Consider the following 21673-nt stretch of genomic DNA (forward strand, 5'->3'; position numbering starts at 1 on the left):
TTAACACAATGGAACATTTTTATTATTAATTTTAGAAGTATTGAAATAGCATTGGTGACGACTATTATTAGTATTTTGTTTTACCATTTAAGGACATATGGCAAACAATAATACAGGCACGGAGTGTGGAGGTGTGAAAAAGCGGGTCTGGGCAGATAATATGAAGTTGTTATTTGTGTGTGTCTGTAAGTCGTTGTTCGTATAAATTTGTATTTGGGTGCAAAAAAATTAATAAAATAATCCAAATGAATAAACACATTTACACAATACCATATAAAGTGTTCTGCTAATAAAACAATGTGCACATTTCATTGTCATTCCCATGCCTATCGGCATTTTGTCTGGTAGTAACCAGTAGTGTACAGTAGTGTCCCATATACAGTTCTTCCCTGATCCTGTTGCAGAATGCACAGTATTTCTACCTCACCATACTGACTGATACCTTTCAATTCAACAATAAAAAAGGCAATACAAGTAAACATTTTGTCTTGTAAAATGTTAATGCTGAATGCCAGGTCTCTCTTCACTCAGAGACATCAGAACCAAGCCTGTCTGTTAGTCTTGTCTTCCTCACAGCATCTTGCAAGTCTCCATGTGCTGGCTCCATACATGTTTCTGGGAACACATACATACACAGTCAATGTTATATTACCAATGGCAGTTAGGATACGTCATATCTGACTCACAAACAGGTAGTATGTTGAACTTTGAACAGTTCAGACTATATCTACCTAATTCTGTGCTCCCCATCAATGATCGTTGGTGAGCAGGCAAACGGTGAGGCTGGAGATAAGGTCTTTGCCAGAGCCCCATTGATGGGTATAGCAGCGTAGATCAGCTTCTGGCCCCTCATTAAAGATACTGGTCGGTCACTCACAAACACATGATGCAGACAAGGGCCCCCTTGCTAGTCCTGTCTATGCTGCATTTTCAATATGCTGCAGCAGGCAATCTTATGAGGTGATGTTGTCTGGGAGGGCCTGTGACAGGGTGATATAATAGACAGCCAAGTGGTAAATTACATTTTGTTCTAAACACCAGTCTCAACGTCAACAGTGAAGAGGTGACTTCGGTATGTTGGCCTTCTAGGCAGAGTTCCTCTGTCCAGTGTCTGTGTTTTTTTTTGCCCATCTTAATATTGAATTTTTCTTGGCCAGTCTGAGATATGGCTTTTTCTTTGCAACTCTGCCAGAAGGCCTGCATTCCGGAGTCGCCTCTTCACTGTTGACGTTGAGACTGGTGTTTTGCAGGTACTATTTAATGAAGCTGCCAGTTGAGGACTTGTGAGGCGTTTGTTTCTCAAACAAGACACTAATGTACTTGTCCTCTTGCTCAGTTGTACACCGGGGCCTCCCACTCCTCTCTCTATTCTGGTTAGAGACAGTTTTCTCTGTTCTGTGAAGGGAGTAGCACACGGTGTTGTACGAGATCTTCAGTTTCTTGGCAATTTATTGCATGGAATAGCCTTCACTTCTCAGAACAAGAATAGACAAGTTTCAGAAGAAAGTTATTTGTGTCTGGCCATTTTGAGCCTGTAATCGAACCCACAAATGCTGAAGCTCCAGATACTCAACTAGTCTTTAGAAGGCCAGTTGTATTGCTTTTTAATCAGAACAAGTTTTCAGCTGTGCTAACATAATTGCAAAAGTTATCTAATGACCAATTAGCCTTTTAATATGATAAACTTAGATTAGCTAACACAACGTGCCATTAGAACACTGGAGTGATGGTTGCTGATAATGGGCCTCTGTACACCTATGTAAATATTCCATTAAAAAATCTGCCATTTCCAGCTACAATAGTAATTTACAATGTCTACACTGTGTTTCTGATCAATTTGATGTTATTTAAAGGGACATAAATTTGAGTTTCTTTCAATAACGAGAACATTTCTAAGTGACCCCAAACTTTTGAACGGTAGGGTATATCTACCAGTACATGCTAACTAAGGCAACAATGGGTACGCAAACCAGTTATTGAAGAAGTTTGATCCGTAATCTTGGTTAGTAGGCTTTTTGCTTTATGGAATTCAGTCATTATGCACTTCGCATTAACATTTTGTTGCGGAAATTCTTACACAGGAACATTCAAAGTCAATATTAAATTAATCACTGTTTAATGTCAGCGGCTGGAGAGGTTACAACCAACTCAATGCACCATAGTACACATGTCAATCAGGGTCTTTGCCTGGGCAGACCCAGAATTTGTCTTCTATACGGCTATACACAGACAAGTTATATTTGCATGATTTAGCATAATTAATTCATCATTACCGTTTTATTTCGTTCATGTGACCGACCAATACTATTTCATAACATGTGACAGACCAACACCTTACGAGGCTTCTCTCTAAACTGAGATATATTTTGTTTGTTCTCAAAACAAGGTCTAGACATAATACCAAATTGCAGCTACTGATAAGAGAAGGATTTGTTCAGTCAACCACTTGCATGAACACAGAAATTGGTTTATAGAACAGCACATGAAGAGAACACATGAATTAGTTATAAGAAAAGCACAAACATAAAAATGTCCTTAATTTCTAAAGGCTTTCCCTAAAAACCTTTCCAATTCAATTCTGACCACAATGTAAGCCTACCTGACAGAAATATATCATGCTGATTTGAATCAATGGGGAGGGCATTTGTTTTGTATCAACATCCTCCAAAATTATTTATATTTTTCCCAGACCTCAAAAATGATCTGCTGGTGTGGTTTTAATCTATAGAAAATGATTTTTTATACAGGGCGACTTTCCTACACACAGGACCCACTTCTCCAGGCACCACTACACCACTGCTTAGGGCAAATTGAAAGACAGCAGTGCATTCACTCAGACAAAATAAGTCAGTAGGTCCCAATCATAAAAACAACTCAAACATTAGGCTAAGCATTTCCCAATTGAAATGTACAACTATTACTTTCCATTGTATTTTTTTTTTTTTATGTTTAGCACACAAAGTTACCGGTTATTTAAAGTTTAACCTTTTGCGACGAGCAAACCCGTATCCGGGAGCGTAATCATAGCCTCAAACGCATTAGCATAACGCAATGGACATAAATACCCTTATAAACTTTTCCTATTCATGAAAATCGCAAATGAAATGAAATAAATATATTCAAACACAAGCTTAGCCTTTTGTTAACAACACTGTCATCTCAGATTTTCAAAATATGCGTTACAGCCAACACTAGACAAGCATTTGTGTAAGTTTATCATGGCATAATGCTATGCTAGGCTCTGCTGGCAGCAGGCAACATTTTCACGAAAATAAGAAAAGCAACCAAATTAACCTCTCTGATCTCCCAAACCCGGATCCGGTATCGTGACTACAGCCTCAAGCTCATTACCATAACGCAACGTTAACTATTCATGAAAATCGCAAATGAAATGAAATAAATATGCCATCTCGCAAGCTTAGCCTTTTGTAAACAACACTGTCATCTCAGATTTTCAAAATATGCTTCTCAACCATAGGAAAACAATAATTTGTGTAAAAGTAGCTAGCTGGCAAAGCATTTAGCGTTAGCATTAGCGTTAGCATCCAGCACGCAACATTTCAACAAAAACATAAAAGCCTTCAAATAAAATAATTTACCTTTGAAGAACTTCTGATGTTTTCAATGAGGATACTCTCAGTTAGATAGCAGATGCTCAGTTTTTCCAAAAAGATTCTTTGTGTATTAGAAATAGCTCCGTTTTATACATCACATTTGGCTACCAAAAAAACCCCGAAAATTCAGTCCTCAAAACGCGAACTTTTTTCCAAATTAACTCCATATTATCGACTGAAAACATGGCAAACGTTGTTTAGAATCAATCATCAAGGTGTTTTTCACATATCTCTTCATTGATACATCGTTCTTGGACACATGGTTTCTCCCCTGAATCAAATGGTAAAGTACAAGCAGCTGGCAATTGCGCACCGAATTCCACGCAGGACACCAGGCGGACACTTGGAAAATGTAGTCTCTTATGGTCAATCTTCCAATGATATGCCTACAAATACGTCACAATGCTGCTAAGACCTTGGGCGAACGACAGAAAGTGTAGGCTCATTCCTTGCGCAATCACAGCCATATAAGGAGACAATGGAAAACAGAGCTTCAGAAATTCTGCTAATTCCTGGTTGATGCATCATCTTGGTTTCGCCTGTAGAATGAGTTCTGGGGCACTTACAGACAAAATCTTTGCAGATTCTGAAACTTCAGAGTGTTTTCTTTCCAAAACTGTCAATATGCATAGTCGAGCATCTTTTCGTGACAAAATATCGCGCTTAAAACGGGAACGTTTTTTATCCAAAAATGAAATAGCGCCCCTAGAGATCTAACAGGTTAAATAATTTACCTTTGAAGAACTTCAGATGCTTTCACTCAGGAGACTCCCAGTTAGATAGCAAATGTCATTTTTTCCCAAAATATTATTTTTGTAGGCGAAATAGCTCCCGTTTGTTCATCATGCTTGGCTGAGAAATCGACCCTAAAATGCTACAACTATAACGCCAAACTTTTTTCAAAATTTGCTCCACAATATCGACAGAAACATGGCAAACGCTGTTTAGGATCCATCCTCAAGGTGTTTTAAACAAATATATTCGATAATATATCCGTCGAGGCAGTTGGTTTCTAATAAGAAGCGATTGGAAAAATGGCTACCTCAGTATTTTACGCAAGGTTTTCTGCGGGAGACACCATGTGATCACATGCCATATATGGTCCCTTATAGCCATTCTTCAAGGTAAATGCCTAAAAAGACATCACAATGCTGTAGACACCTTGGGGAAAATGTGGAAAACGTAAGCTCATTCGTAGCTCATTCACAGCCATTTAAGGAGTCATTGGCATGAGGCGGTTTCAAAAAATGCGGCACTTCCTGGTTGGATTTAAACCTGGGTTTCGCCTGTAACATCATTTCTGTGGCACTCACAGACAATATCTTTGCAGTTTTGGAAACATCAGAGTGTCTTCTTTCCAAAGCTGTCAATTATATGCATAGTCGAGCATCTTTTCGTGACAAAATATCTGGTTTAAACGGGAACGTTTTTCATCCAAAAATTAAAATAGCGCTGCCTAAATCCAACTGGTTAAATGCAACAATGTTTCACACACAAGTTACTTTCAAGGAGATGGCTAACAACAGCATGCGGAATGCGAGCATCAATAAAAAACACACAGTTCCACTCACCAGATGATGAAACTTAACTTCTTGTTTAAAGTTATTAAAAATTGGAAAAGCTTACAAATTAACAACAACATCCTCTTCGATAACACCTGCTGCAGCTGCTCCAAACTAGCCTACAACAAAAGCTAGCTAGCTAGACCATGGAGAAAATACTGTTCGCTATTGCACAGTGGCCTGTTGGCCTTCGAGAAAGCAGAAGTTTCCATACGTTTTTGTAAAATTGTCCAATTCAATGTGATTGGTTGATTCCACTGGCAATCCAAAATATTGCCCTAATAAAGTTGAATGGCTTCTATCAAGTGTCTGATGGCATGGCCAATGGCTAATTTAGCTTGCTAGATGTATCTCCCTAGATGTATCTCCCTAGAGACCACCCAAAATAAATCCTGATTGGATATGTGTTAACCCTTTCCTTTCTAACAAAAACTCAAGAGATTAAATCAGAACACCTTTAGAAAATAATAATATTATTTTAGATATATTTAGTCTTTCATTGTTCCCCAATGTGTTTTGGTTAAGAATAAATGCCTTCAGCGTGCATTGGGGGTCCTCTAGAGGAACTCCACCCCCCCCCCCCCCGTTCAGCTCAAACCGTGGCGCATGGAACGCAAAAATATTCTTAGAAATATTTAACCTCCACACATTAACAAGTCCAATAGCTCAAATGAAAGATAAACACCTTGTTCATCTACCCAGCATGTCAGATTTTTAAAATGTTTTACGGCGAAAACACACCACATATTTATATTAGACCACCACCGAAACCAAGACAAGAGGCAGCCATTTTGTCCCAGAAAATATAAAATTATAAAAGCAGGATTAAAAAATAAATCATTCACTAACCTTTTGAAAATCTTCATCAGATGACAGTAATAGGACATGTTACACAGTACATGTTTTTTTTCAATAATATGCCATTTATATCCATAAATGTCCATTTACATTGAGTTCATGTTCAGAAATTACTCAAAAATGTCCGCAGGAAATCTAGGTAGCGCGGCAAGATAACGTAAATAGACATCATAAACTTTGACTAAATATACATGTTCTACATATAGTTAGAAAGATACACTGCTTCTTCATGCAACCGCTTTGTTACATTTCTTTTTAACGTTACAGAAATCGCACACTATTCAATATTCTGAGACGGCGCTCAGATACAAGCTACATTTCTCCGTAATGTTGGAGTCAACAGAAACACAGATTTCAGCATAAATATTCCCTTACCTTCGATGGTCTTCGTTCAGAATGTTCTGGAAGGCTTCATACTTACCCAATACATCGTTTGGTTTCAAGTCTTGCGTCTTTGTAGTAGCTACTGCTAATAACATCAGCTGAAATGCACCCAAAATGTCCTCTGGTCCGGAAAAGTTGCGCATCAAAACTTCAAAATGACATATTATATGTCGACTAAACAGGTCAAACTAAGTGCAGAAGCAAGCTTTATGATGTTTTAAACACACAAAACAAATTTCAATTCAACCGGTCATCGTCTGGTCCTTTTTCTGAGTACTGGAACAAAGGAATGGCTGTGACCAATTCGCGCCCTAACGCACAGGTTTTTTCTCGCGGCACTTACTCAAATCACTCCCATAGGGCCAATTCTCGCGCGATTTGAACGATTAAACGCTCTACAGAATGAGGACATCTAGTGGAAGACATAGAAAGTGTCGCCAGATCCATAAGTGGTTGGGAAGGGTGGGGGGCGATGACGTCAAAGTTGCTCCAACTTTCATGACCACAAAACTAGTTTGGAAGAATGCCTGCCCTGTGAGTTCTGCTATACTTACAGACATAATTCCAACGGTTTTAGAAGCTTTGGAGTGTTTTCTATCCAATAATAATTATTATATGCATATATTAGCAATTTTTGACAATATTTTTTTCAGTTTACTAGGGGTACCCAATTCCTCCAAAGGGGGCATAAGTCTGCCATATCCTCAACAGGTTTTAATCTAAATAAGTTCATTAAATATTCAAATGTATTTTGTTTAATTCTGTGAACCATTCTGAATGTCTAAAGAATCCATATGTTCTTCTGAAATATGAACACAGAAATACTGGACATTTTGAAGTCTTATTATGGTGGCGATTTTACAAAATTACAATCATGGTCTTGAATTGGACTCGTATTTTTCTGGTCTCGGTCTTAACTCGATCTCGTACCCCTCGTCTCCCTCCCAGTCTTGGTCTTGACTCAGTCACACCCCCCTCCGGTCTTTTTCTTGACTCGGACTCGATTCGCTCCGGTCTTGGTCTTGAATCGGTCTCGCTTTATGTGGTCTTGAGCCCAACACTGGTGTTTATATTTTTGTTCAGTATAGCAGCTAGTTTGACTATGACAATAGCTGGTGACAATGATGTAGGCTGTGTATATGATGTGAAAAGGTGAGTGGAGCATAGCACTTAGATGCGAGAAGGAATCATACAAAATTATCTTGCTGTTTGTTTGTGACTGCTATGAAAGTGAACTGTGTTTGCGTGTGATCAGGGGTGTATTCATTCTGATGATTCTCTTGAAAATAAATTCTTAAACGGAGGCAAACAGAATGAAACTGGGATTAACATACCTTGATTTGTTGGACTAATGATTACACCCTAGCTCAGAGGGTGCAAGGTGGTATTGAATGTGTCACTGTCTGTCACCTTAAATTACTAAAAAATGTCTCGACCTGTGCACCTACATTCTAAACTTTTATTCATAGGCTAGGTTGTAGTAACCTAGCCTATGAAAGACAGTAATTGTAATTTTGAATGCCGTAAAGTGTGTGTGGAAGAGGTGAAACAATTATTGTTGTCTATAAACAATGACAAGCTGAGGATAATAGCGGATGATATCGCCACTCCTATTTGCCATATCTTCAAGATGAGCCTCTAGAAAGTGTGGCCCTCAGTCCTGCAGGGAAGTAAAAGTCATTCCTCTACCAAAGAATAGTAAAGCCCCCTTTACTGGCTCAAATAGCCGACCAATCAGCCTGTTACCAACCCTTATTAAACTTTTGGAAAAAATTGTTTTTGACAAGATACAGTTCTATTTTACAATAAACAGACTTCCAGCACACTTATAGGGAAGGACATTCAACAAGCACTTGATTGGCTGAGAGAATTTGATGACAGAAAGATTGTGGGTGTCACGGATCCCTCCGGAACTTTCATCACGCACACCTGTCCCCTATTCCCACTGATTAGTATTTGTAATAATGTGACCTTTGGTGCCCATTGGTCTGTCGTTTATTGTTCCCATGTCTGTTGAGAGTGTGAGTACCTGTGCTGCGTGTTTTAGGCTTCCGTGCCCTTGTGGATTGCGCAGATGATTACGGGTCTTGTCCGGTGTGATAATCATTGTGTGCTGGTGTTATTTATTTGTGGTATTACATTTCTTGTTAAAGAACTATAGTTTTGGCAAGTTGGGTAGGACATCTACTTTGTGAATGACAAATTGTTTACAAACAGATTATTTCACTTTTAACTCACTATATCACAATTTCAGTGGGTCAGAAGTTTACATACACTAAGTTGACTGTGCCTTTCAACAGCTTCGAAAATTCCAGGAAATTATGTAATGGCTTTAGAAGCGTCTGATAGGCTAATTGACATCATTTGAGTCAATTGGAGGTGTACCTGTGGATGTATTTCAAGTCCTACCTTCAAACGCAGTGCCTACCTTCTAACTCAGAAAAAAAATTGTAGACCTCCACAAGTCTGGTTCATACTTGGGCGCAATTTCTAAACCCTGTGAAGTTACCATGTTCATCTGTAAAACAATAGTATGCAAGCCTAAACACCATGGGACCACGCAGCCGTCATACAGCTCAGGAAGGAGACGCGTGCTGTCTCCTAGAGATGAACATACTTAGGTGTGAAAAGTGCAAATCAATCTCAGAACAACAGCAAAGGATCTGGTGAAGATGCTGGAGGAAACGGGTACTCAAGTGTCTATATCCACAGTAAAAAGAGTCCTTTTTTGACATAACCTGAAAGGCCTCTCAACAAGGAAGAAGCCTCTCCTCCAAAACAGCCATAAAAAAGCCAGACTACGGTTTGCAACTGCACATGGGGACAAGATCGTACTTTTAGCCCCAACCATGAAAAACAGCCCCAGACCATTATTCCTCCTCCTCCAAACTTTACAGTTGGCGCTATGCATTTGGGAGGTAGCGTTCTCCTGGCATCCGCCAAATGCAGATTTGCCAGTCAGACTGCCAGATAGTGAAGTTTAATTCATCACTCCAGAGAACGCGTTTCCACTGCTCCAGATTCCAATGGCGGCGAGCTTTACACCATTCCAGTCGAAGCTTGGCATTGCGCATGGTGATCTTAGGCTTGTGTGCGGCCATGGAAAAACATTTCATGAGGTAGCCTAGTGGCTAAGAGCGTTGGGCCACTAACCGAAAGGTGAAAAATCTGACAATAACCCTAATCCTGTAAATCGCTCTGGATAAGATCATCTGCTAAATGTAAAAATGTAAATTAAGCTCACGACGAACAGTTATTGTGCTGACGTTGCTTCCAGAGGGAGCTCGGTAGTGAGTGTTGCAACCGAGGAGAGATGATTTTTAGGCTCTACATGCTTCATCACCCGCCGGTCCCGTTCTGTGAGCTTGTGTGGCCTACCTCTTCGGGGCTGAGCTATTGTTGCTCCTAGACGTTTCCACTTCACAATAACAGCACTTACAATTGACTGGGGCAGGTCTAGCAGGTCAGAAATTTCATGAACTGACTTGTTGGAAAGGTGGCATCCTATGACGGTGCAACGTTGAAAGTCACTGAGCTCTTCAGTAAGGCCATTCTACTTCCAATGTTTGTCTATGGAGATTGCATGGCTGTGTTCTCGATTGTATACACCTTTCAGCAGGCAGAGATAGCCAAATCCACTATGGCCTTCCCATTTCCATAATTTATCTTCTTAAAATTAGATTTGAAACCTAACCCTAACTAGTGAAGGACAAGTTTGATGCGTTGGTCCACAAGACCTTCCACGCATTTCATCAGAAGTGTCTGGGAATGAGATTAGGTTTAATATTACTAAAATTACATAACTTTAGAGTGTGTGCCATCATTCAGCCTAACATGTCTATATCATGTTCGACATAGTGGGTTATGTCACATTTGATATTGGTGATTATGTCACACAGTTATGCCACATTTATGAACCTTTTATAAATTATGTTATAGATTCTTTGTAACACATTATGTAGTGTTTATGAAGGCATTATGAAGCTTTTATATGCCAGATATAACTTAAAGCGGGACCGGAATGGTCAATAAGGCATTGTTAATCTTAGAACTACCCATCCCGGATCCGGGAGAATTGTCATCAACTACACTAATTAGCACAGCGCAACGGTCAAAAAATATTACTGGAAAATACTAGAAAATATTCATATTCATGAAATCACAAGTGAAATATAGCGAAACACAGCTTAGCCTTTTGTTATTCACCCTGTCATCTCAGATTTTGAAATTATGCTTTACAGTCAAAGCAAGACAAGCGTTTGTGTAAGTTTATCGGTAGCCTAGCATAGCATTATGTCCAGCTAGCAGCAAGAAGCTTGGTCACGAAAATCAGAAAAGCAATCAAATTAACCGTTTACCTTTGACGATCTTCGGATGTTTTCACTCACGAGATTCCCAGTTAGACAGCAAATGTTCCTTTTGTTCCATAAAGATTATTACATATTACATATTATTATGTTGAGAAATCCACCGGAAATAGCGGTCACGACAACGCCGACAAAAAAATCCACATTATATCCATAATATCGACAGAAACATGGCAAACGTTTTTTATAATCAATCCTCAAGGTGTTTTTCAAATATCTATTGATAATATATCAACCGGGACAATTGGCTTTTCAGAAGGAGCGAGAGGAAAAATGACTACCTCTGTCTTTTACGCAAGAATCACTCTAAGAGCCCTCAGCTGGCCACTTACGCAATGCAGTCGTTTACACTCATTCTTCAACATAAAGGCGTGAAACTACGTCTAAAGGCTGTAGACACCTTAGGGAATACGTAGAAAAAGGAATCTCGTTGATATCCCTTTCAATGGCCAATAGGGATGCATAGGACCACAACGGTTTCAAAATAAGAGGCACTTCCTGATTGGATTTTCCTCAGGGTTTCGCCTGCAATATCAGTTCTGTTAAACTCACAGACAATATTTTGAGTGTTTTCTATCCTAAGCTGTCAATTATATGCATATTCTAGCATCTGGTCCTGAGAAATAGGCCGTTTACTTTGGGAACGGCATTTTTCTAAAAATAAAAATAGTGCCCCTTAATTTCAAGAGGGCTTTCTCAAGTAGAGAAATGTAGGATAATGACATCAGACGTGGGATTGGATTGCACTGGTTTTTATTTCACATACTTTAGCAGTGTTTGATTGAGGCGCAGTGTAATCAATGGAATTATCACAAAAATGCACAAACCCTGCTCATCTGACACTCAATCAAACTCAACGAAAAATAAACATACTATTTGAACCCAGTTTTGAAACTCACACAGAAAACGTGCAACATCAGGTGGATAATATTATTCTGAACTGGCTACATGAACCACTTCTACATTAAGTCAACTTGGCATGTGGGTGTCAATAATGTCAGACCCCACTGTATATTAAAGAAGGCTATTGAGGTTTTTTTGAGGACCTATCAATATGAATCCTTCCCCGGAGGTCATATATATTATATTTTCTATATTCTATTTTCTATAACCGTCTGTGGACATGAGCTTGTTGAACAATTCAAAGACTGAATCACGATTGACTTTAGTGTCTTGACTGAGTAGCCATGCCGAGACACAAAGCCAACAGAAATACAGTAGGTCTACCTGTATATTGTTTTGGTTGCAGTATTTGACATGTTAACAGTATTTTCTACAAATACAGTCAATTTGTCATTAATCATCATAAAAAAAAGTACAATTCCTCTAGGCCAATATGGCTTCGTGAGCTATGTTTACATCAGAATAAACAGAATCACTTTGGAAAGTATGCTCAATTTGTACTCAATTGTGTTGGGAGTAGATAGATTGCCTTGATAAAACACTGTATTTAGGTATCAGGTGATTTAGGTCAGGTGATTTAGATCAAATTTGTAATGTGATTGACAAATTAATGTGATAGTAAATAGTTATGATGTTCATTAGGCAGGTACACTATCGGTTAGAGAGCGGTGAGCCAGCAACCAGAGGGTTGCCAGTTTGAATCCCGGGTCTGGCGGAAAGTTAGCTGGCAACCGGAGGGTTGCTGGTATCAAATCCTTAATGCCGGTGCCTGCCGTTGTGCCCTTGAGCAAGGCACTTAACTCCCCATAACAACAAACAGCTCCCTGAGCACCCAGTGTGGCAACCTCTCGCACCTCTCCAAAACATATATGTATGTCTTTTGTAGGGGTTTATGTCCCAGGTCTCTCCTGCCTAATCCAGCAGACACGAGGCTCAATCCTCATTGCTACAGATGTAGTGTGCATCCTATTCCCCATATAGTGCACTACTTTCAACCACAACTCTATGGGAAGGAGAGAGACCCGATATGGGTCCTGGTCAAAACTAGTGCACTATATAGAGAAAAGCATTCCATTTAGGACTCGACCCTTAGAGTTGAGTGTGTGAACCGGCCCGGTGTAATAAGAGCCCTCTGATAGATTACAGTACACCAAGAGAGGCAGAGAAAAACCCTGCAGATACCATGTGTAATGTCCTGTAAAATACAGTTAATCTTTTTCTGTGTTGAACATACAGTATATAACTTCCACGTTTCATGGGATTAAAAACTAAGCTCTCCTTCCCTAAGAGCACTCTGATAGATTGCAGTAAACCAAGACAGGCAGCGGAAAGCCTTGCAGATACCATGTGTAAAATACAGTTCATATTTTTCTGGGTTGAACATACAGTATATAACTTCCACGTTCCCTATGGTGCCTGGTCAAAAGTTGTGAACTATAAAGGGAAAATGGTGCCATTTGGAAAGCAGCCTGTGGATCCACAGTCATCCTCCCTTAGATTACTCTCCAGTCAACAGACGGGCTATTGCATGTCAGGAACCTTTCAAACATCACCCAGTCAAAAATGAAGATACCTCAAATGTTTGTTTATTATTTTGATTTTACTTCCTCTTAACCAATAGGATGTCCTATTGACTCCTATTGAGGTCAGAAGAGGTCTTTCACAACAGATGTACACTATTGCACGTCAAAGACGTGTCACCAAAACTATCATCAAATCATTCAAACATACCCCAAGTAAGAAACGTATTATTGTCTCTCAATATTCAGACTCCGTGTTAGCTCCTTGTGTTGAAATCCTATGGCACTGATTGATTGGACTCCAACAAGTGGCACATTTCTCATCAGCTTTATGACCCTTTAAAACCAATTAAGCTCAATGTCATATATTTTCTCCTCCTCAGTGTTACTTAGTCAAGTTATACAGCATTAGCCCCATCCCAAGACTATATTGTATTTACTGGTTAAATACAGCATTGATAAGCTCAGACAATACACTCTGCCACAATATACGCATACCAGACAATTGTATTTTACAATTAAATACAGGCAGCATTGATAAGCTCAGACAATACACACTGCCGAGAACAAGCATCATGTTTTGTGTAGAGGTACAAAGCACCTGTTTCTAAGAGAAGCTATTGACTGTAGTATGCAGTATGATGAGCATGGTAGACAGCGCATTTTTTGTGTCTGATTCCGAATGCTAAACTAAATACAGGCATCAGACCTTACTAGTCAGGCTAATGTTAGAATGTCTCCTAAATTGTTCCCAGTTTCCTATCTTCCCTTGTTAAACGTGTACACTATATAGGGAAAAGGCTGCCATTTGAGGCTCACGCTTAGTCTCAGTCACTCCAAAATGTGTGGTCAAGGTTAGGTTTGCAAATATCTGGTAACTCTCCCCTAATTCCCCTGTTTTCCAGAAATCCTGGTTCGAAGATCCCTGCAATCACGAGGGAATACGCAGCAAATCCGGGAATCCTCCAACCAGGATTTGTGGAAAGTTACCAGAATTTTACCACCCTAGTCACGGTCTTGATTTGAAGGTCTATTTAATAAGTTGTGGTCTTTGACCATGAACCCTCTGGCTACCCTCTCCATACACTTGTAATGCATGAAAAACACACTCGTAAACCATGATTTATGATCTGGAGGCATTAGCCGCTGCTGGACCAACAAACTATGAAACGTGGGTTTTCAAGGTGGTAATGCTTCAACTATGTGATGTGTGGGTGTTCATACATACTGACTTTACCCTGTAAGCTTGCCTGTCTAATTCAGATGAGTACGTCTGGTGTTTGCATAATGTGTACCACCCTCAGGCACATTATGAAAGTTCATACAGTATAATGTCTCAGGGCACACACTGTTTACTGACTAATGTCTTCCCTGCTGTTTAACAATCAAGCTATAGTATATGAATAATATGTTCTGCATGCTCATATACCCATATGCTGTTGATATTCCATTACATATGTACAGATTTCATAAGGGTTACAATGTGTGCAATCCTGAAAGATCAGAGTTTTGTGCAGAGATGCACGTACACACCCAGAGGGTAAAGCTGGTTGAAAGGATGCACACACACACACACACACACACAGTCAATATCTTCTTCCAAATCTAACCATTAGATGAAGGCATCCTTGTTATGTTGGAAGAATGAGACTTTGTTCATCATAAATAGCTTGGATAAATTAGCTACCAGTCTAACATGCTCATGTTCCTGAGCTAGCATAACAACAACGTTTAGCCAAAGTGCGTTGGCCCTTCAGGATAACAATATGTTGAGTCAAAAGACCCACACATCAAACTCTCAGGAGCTATGTAACGATCATAACAATCCTGTCCTGTTGAGTTCTAATTTACTGACCCAATACTATCTATTAACCAAAGTAGTCAGAATGTGATCCTGCAGCCTACAGCTCAATCAAAACAGAAAGCATTGAGGGGAAGTGATCAGTATTGCCTGTAGTTGATTTATTCAAGAACATACATAATATTGCTATTATAATACAATGAGTTTCATATTATAGACATATTTAAAATTAGATAAGATAAGATTTCTGAGCCACTACGTACGGGTATTATGGAGTAAATCACATCCATTCAAGATGGGCAGAAACCTTGAGCTGGCACAAAAGGTATGGCAAAGGTAGATATATTCAGAGCCTTGTATAAATGATGTTATAACATGCATAAATGTACACAATCTTAAATGTACAGTTCATACTTGGGTCATGTCCATTTGAACAATTTAGCAGACGCTCGTATCCAGAGCGCATTTTAATACATTTTTCTTACTGGTCCCCTGTGGGAGTTGAACCCACAACCCTGGCGCTATGCATGCAAACATTTTAAATCCCATTTGGAGGTAGTATTTTAGAATAATTGAGACTCAATATTTATAAACGAGACCCCAGGAACCTAACTGCTGTTATAGAGTTATAAAGCCTTATTTACATGTTTCCCATGGTGCCTTTCAAGTTAATTTTAGAGTTACCAGTACCAGTGATAGAGATGTGATTATTTAATTTATTCCTTTTCAGTTCTGTAGCCTTCACCAAGTGAGCTTCTATGTGAATATGTTGTCATTTAATTTAAATTCTTTAACCTTTCTAGGGCAGGTGTTCCGCTGGCGGAACCCCTCCACAACATTCCACTGAAAAGGCAGCGTGCAAAATTGAAAAATATTTTTTAGAAATAGTATAACTTTAACACATTAACAAGTCCAATACAGCAAATGAAAGATAAACATCTTGGTAATCTACCCATCGTGTCGGATTTCAAAAATACTTCACAGCGAAAGCACAACATATGATTATGTTAGGTCATAGCCAAGTCAAAAAAACACAGCCATTTTTCCAGCCAGAGAGGAGTCACAAAAAAGAGAAATATAGATAAAATGAATCACTAACCTTTGATGATCTTCATCAGATGACACTCATAGGACATCATGTTACACAATACATGTATGTTTTTTTCGATAATGTGCATATTTATATCCAGAAATATCAGTTTACATTGGCGCGTTACGTGCAGTAATGTTTTGATTACAAAACATCCGGTGATTTTGCAGAAATACTCATAATAAACATTGATAAAAGATACAACTGTTATTCACAGAAATAAAGATAGACTTCTCCTTAATGCAACCGCTGTGTCAGATTTTGCAGTCAACAGATGTTAGAAACATAAATATTCACTTACCTTTGATGATCTTCATCAGAAGGCACTCCCAGGAATCCCAGTTCGACAATAAATGACTGATTTGTTCCAAAAAGATCCATAAAGTCCATAATTTATGTCCAAATAGCCACTTGCTGTTAGCGTGTTCAGCCCAGTCATCCATCTTCATGAGGCGCAGGCACTTCGTCCAGACAAAAACTCGAAAAGTTCCGTTACAGTCCTTTAGACACATGTCAAACGATGTATGGAATCAATCTTTAGGATGTTTTTAACATAAACCATCAATAATGTTCCAACCGGAGAATTCCTATGTCTGAAGAAAAGTACTGGAACGCGAGGTAACTCTGTCGGAAGCGCGACAGAGCGCGATGAGACCAAAGCACTCTGCCGGACCACTGACTCAAAGAGGTTTCATGAGCCCCTCCTTTATAGTAGAATCCTCATTCAAGTTTATAAAGACGGGTTACATCTAGTGGAAGCCGTAGGAAGTGCAACTTTATCCATATCTCAATGTGTATTCAGCAGGCCAAGCTTTGAAAAACTACAACCCTCAGATGTCCCACTTCCTGGTTGGATTTTTCTCAGGTTTTCGCCTGCCATATGAGCTCTGTTATAGTCACAGACATCATTCAAACAGTTTTAGAAACAACAGAGTGTTATCTATCCAATACTAATAATGCTATCCATTAAGACTTGTGACACGATTTGCCAGGCTTTTTGCTAAAGAAAACAATATACCCCCTGCCTCAATTAGGGCAATACGTAAGGCCTTTATACCCACTAGAACATTGTTAAATGTTCCAGGTAGAGGACGCAAGTGCACAGTGCCTTCAGAAAGTATTCACACCCCTCTGCATTTTCCACTTTTTGTTGTTTTAACACACCTGGATTGTGCAAGTTTCCTCAATATTATTTTCTAAATTCTTCAATTTCTGTTATATTGGTTGTTGACAGTGGTGAAAAAAGTACCCAATTGTCATACTAGAGTAAAAGTAAAGATGCCTTAAAAGAAAATTATTCAAGTAAAAGTTAGTCAACCAGTAAAATACTACTTGAGTAAGTCTTAAACTATTTGGTTTTAAATATAATTAAGTATCAAAAGTAAATGTAATTGCACAAATATACTTAAGCTTTTCTCACTACCAACAAACAGGTATGATCATTCTACAGTGGTCCCTGCAGCATACACTCCAACCGGTGTGATTAGAATACTTATTTATAACTTCCAGTTTCGATTAAAGCAACAGCCAGCACTTGAGCTAGCCACACTGTTTTTTCACGGAAACAATTTGCACAAACACAGTCCTTACTAAGTTATGTCCAGAATGTGAGCAGTTTATTTTTGGATGCAATGTTCAGACATTCGCAGAAGTAGCTACAGCATACACAATCATCCAAACCGGAAAATGTAGGCTACATTAGTCCCAGCGCTGACTGAGGAAAGATTGACAGTAACACAAGCGGTCTCTACAATCATTAATTTCTGTATTTCATCTCACTATAACATCTTTGGTCTGACAGGCATTTCCGTGACACCCAGAATGCATTGTGTAATGTCAATAAACATGGCGCTACACATAGCTGGCAAGTAGCTTAGCATCAGCTCATTATAATCAGTACAACCTTCAAAAAAGTATTTTGCACACACCACACGTGTCCACTAGAATCTATGCTAGAATTGGGATCCATGTTTTGTCACCAGAACTTGAAAACATGTGAATAAAACTTTAAATACATTATGCTCCATACTTACATACAATACCATCTAAAAGTTTGGAGTCACATAGAAATGTCCTTGTTTTTGAAAGAAAAGCAATTTTTTTGTTGATTAAAATAACAACAAATTGATCAGAAATACAGTGTAGACGTTGTAAATGACTGTTCTAATTGGCGACGGCTGATTTTTTAAATGGAATATCTTACAGTGGCTTGCGAAAGTATTCACCCCCTTGGCATTTTTCCAATTTGTTGCCTTACAACCCTTGAAATAAATTGATTTTGGGGGGGGTTGTATCATTTGATTTACACAACATGCCTACCACTTTGAAGATGCAAAATATTTTTATTGTGAAACAAACAATAAATAAGACAAACTTGAGCGTGCATATCTATTCACCCCCCAAAATCAATACTTTGTAGAGCCACCTTTTGCTGCAATTACAGCTGCAAGTCTCTTGGGGTATGTCTCTATTGGCTTGGCACATCTAGCCACTGGGATTTTTGCCCATTCTTCAAGGCAAAACTGTTCCAGCTCCTTCAAGTTGGATGGGTTCCGCTGGTGTACAGCAATCTTTAAGTCATACCACAGATTCTGAATTGGATTGAGGTCTGGGCATTGACTAGGCCATTCCAAGACATGTAAATGTTTCCCCTTAAACCATTCAGTATGCTTAGAGACATTGTCCTGCTGGAAGTTGAACCTCCATCCCAGTCTCAAATCTCTGGAAGACTGAAACTGGTTTTCCTCAAGAATTTCCCTGTATTTAGCGCCATCCACCATTCCTTCAATTCTGACCAGTTTCCCAGTCCCTGCCGATGAAAAACATAGTGTTCTCGGAGTGATGAGAGGTGTTGGGTTTGCACCAGCCATAGCGTTTTCGTTGATGGACAAAAAGCTACATTTTTGTCTCATCTGACCAGAGTACCTTTTCTATATATTTGGTGAGTCTCCCACATGCCTTTTGGCGAACATCTAACATGTTTGCTTATTTTTTTCTGGCCACTCTTCCGTAAAGCCCAGCTCTGGAGTGTACGGCTTAAAGTGGTTCTATGGACAGATAATCCAATCTCTGCTGTAGAGCTTTGCAGTTTCTTCAGGGTTATCTTTGGTCTCTTTGTTGCCTCTCTGATTAATGCCCTCCTTGCCTGGTCCGTGAGTTTTGGTGGGTGGCCCTCTCTTGTCAGGTTTGTTGTGGTGCCATATTCTTTAAAAAATGTTATAATGGATTTAATGGTGCTCCGTGGGGCGTTCAAAGTGTCTATTTTCTTGCAGCCCAACCCTGATCTGCACCTCTCCACAACTTTGTCCCTGACCTGTTTGGAGAGCTCCTTTGTAATCATAGTTCCCCTTGCTTGGTGATGCCCCTTGCTTGGTGGTGTTGCAGACTCTGGGGCCTTTCAGAACCGGTATATATATACTGAGATCATGTGACACTTAGATTGCACACAGGTGGACTTTATTTAACTAATTATGTGACTTCTGAAGGTAATTGGTTGCACCAGATCTTATTTAGGGGATTCATAGCAAAGGGGTGAATACATATGTACACACTACTTTTCTGTTTGTCATTTTTCTAAATAATTTCTCACAATTATTTTTTTTCATTTCACTTCACAAATTTGGACTATTTTGTGTATGCCCATTACATGAAATCCAAATAAAAATGCGTTTAAATTACAGGTTGTAATGCAACAAAATAGGAAAAACGCGAAGGGGGGTGAGTTCTTTTGCAAGGCACTGTACAGTAAGTTTATAATTTTAAATGGCTGATTGATCATTAGAAAACCCTTTTGCAATTATGTTAGCATAGCTGAAATCTTTTGTCCTGATTAAAAAACAATAAAACTGTCATTCTTTAAACTAGTTGAGTATCTGGAGCATCAGCATTTGCAGGTTTGATTACAGGCTCAAAATGGCCTGAAACAAAGCATTTTCTTCTGAAACTCGTCAGTCTATTATTTTTCTGAGAAATGTGAGAAATTGCCAAGAAACTGAAGATCTCGTGCAACTCTGTGTACTATTCCCTTCACAGAACAGCGTAAACTGTCTCTAACCAGAATGGAAAGAGGAGTGGGAGGCTCCGGTGCACAACTGAGCAAGAGGACAAGTATATGTCTAGTTTGAGAAACAGATGCCTCACAAGTCCTCAACTGGCAGCTTCATTAAATAGTACCCGCATAACACCAGTCTCAACGTCAACAGTGAAGGGGCGACTCCGGGATGCTGGCCTTCTAGGCAGAGTTACTCTGTCCAGTGTCTGTGTTCTTTTGCCCATCTTAATCTTTTCTTCTTATTTGCCAGTCTGAGATATGTCTTTTTTTTGCAACTCTGCCTAGAAGGCCAGCATCCCGGAGTCGCCTCAGTACTTTGTTGAAGCAGCATTGGCAGCGATTACAGCCTTGAGTCTTCTTGGGTATGACGCTACAAGCTTGGCACACCTGTACTCTCAAGCTCCGTCAGGTTGGATCTGGAGCGTTGCTGCATGGCTATTATCAGGTCTCTCCCGAGATGTTAGATCAGGTTCAAGACCGAGTTCTGGGTTGGCCACTCAAGGACATGCAGAGACTTGTCTTGAAGCCACTCCTGCGTTGTCTTGGACATGGGCTTAGGGCCATTGTCCTGTAGGAAGGGGAACCTTCGCCCCAGTCTGAGGTTCTGAGCGCTCTGGAGCAGGTTTTCATCAAGGATCTACCTGTACTTCGCTCCGTTCATCTTTCCTTAGATCCTGACTAGTCTCCCTGCCGCTGAAAAACATCACCACAACATGATGCTGCCACCACCATTTTTCACCTTAGGGATGTTGCCAGGTTTCCTCCAGAAATGATGCTTGGCATTCAGGCCAAAGTGTTCAACCTTGGTTTCATCAGTCTAGAGAATCTTGTTTCTTATGGTCTGAGAGTCTTTTAGTGCCTCTTGTCAAATTCCAAGCAGGCTGTCATGTGCCTTTTACTGAGGATTGGCTTCCATCTGGAATGTTCTACCATCTCCACAGAGGAACTCTAGAGTTCTGACCAAGGCCCTTCTCCACCGATTGATCAGTTTGGCCAGGTCTAGGAAGAGTCTTGGTGGTTCCAAACTTCATTATTTTAAGAATGATGGAGTCGACTTATGTAATTAATGTATTTCTGGTTTCTGGTTTTACAATTTTTATACAATTGCAAACATTTCTAAAACCTGTTTTTCCTTTGTCATTATTTGGTATTGTGTTTTGATTGCGGAGGAAATGTTTGTATTTAATCCATTATAGAATAAGGCTGTAATGTAACAAAATGAGGCAAATGTCAAGTTATCTGAAAACTTTCTGAAGACACTGTAGTATGGAACATTTTTAGTCAAGGACTGAACTATATAAATGTAAAATGTCACACAGCCTACATATCAGTACATACAGTATGTATTCGACCTAGATATTGTGTGTAATATAGTGCAAATTACAATATTTAATATTAATAATTAATATTTTAATATTTAAAATGGATGTGACTCTTCACCGTCCTCTTTGTGTGGTAAGGTGCTCTTTTATCTGTTTTTTATCTAGTTTTATTTCTATTTTGAGTTACCTGGGGTGGCAGGT

At 39.4% G+C, this 21673-nt stretch overlaps 1 long non-coding RNA gene across 1 annotated transcript; it reads right to left on the bottom strand.

Moving 5' to 3' along the window:
• Nucleotides 1–4045, bottom strand: LOC149977442 (uncharacterized). The gene is made up of 3 exons (XR_016487016.1): nt 3600–4045; nt 732–980; nt 1–615 (listed from the first exon to the last, which is right to left on the bottom strand). It is a non-coding gene; the product is annotated as an uncharacterized LOC149977442 (long non-coding RNA).
• Between the last annotated feature and the right edge of the window lie 17628 nt (nt 4046–21673).

Source organism: Oncorhynchus mykiss, chromosome 15 (genome assembly GCF_057628025.1).
Source record: "Oncorhynchus mykiss isolate SJ-2025 chromosome 15, ASM5762802v1, whole genome shotgun sequence".
Lineage (NCBI taxonomy): Eukaryota > Metazoa > Chordata > Actinopteri > Salmoniformes > Salmonidae > Oncorhynchus > Oncorhynchus mykiss.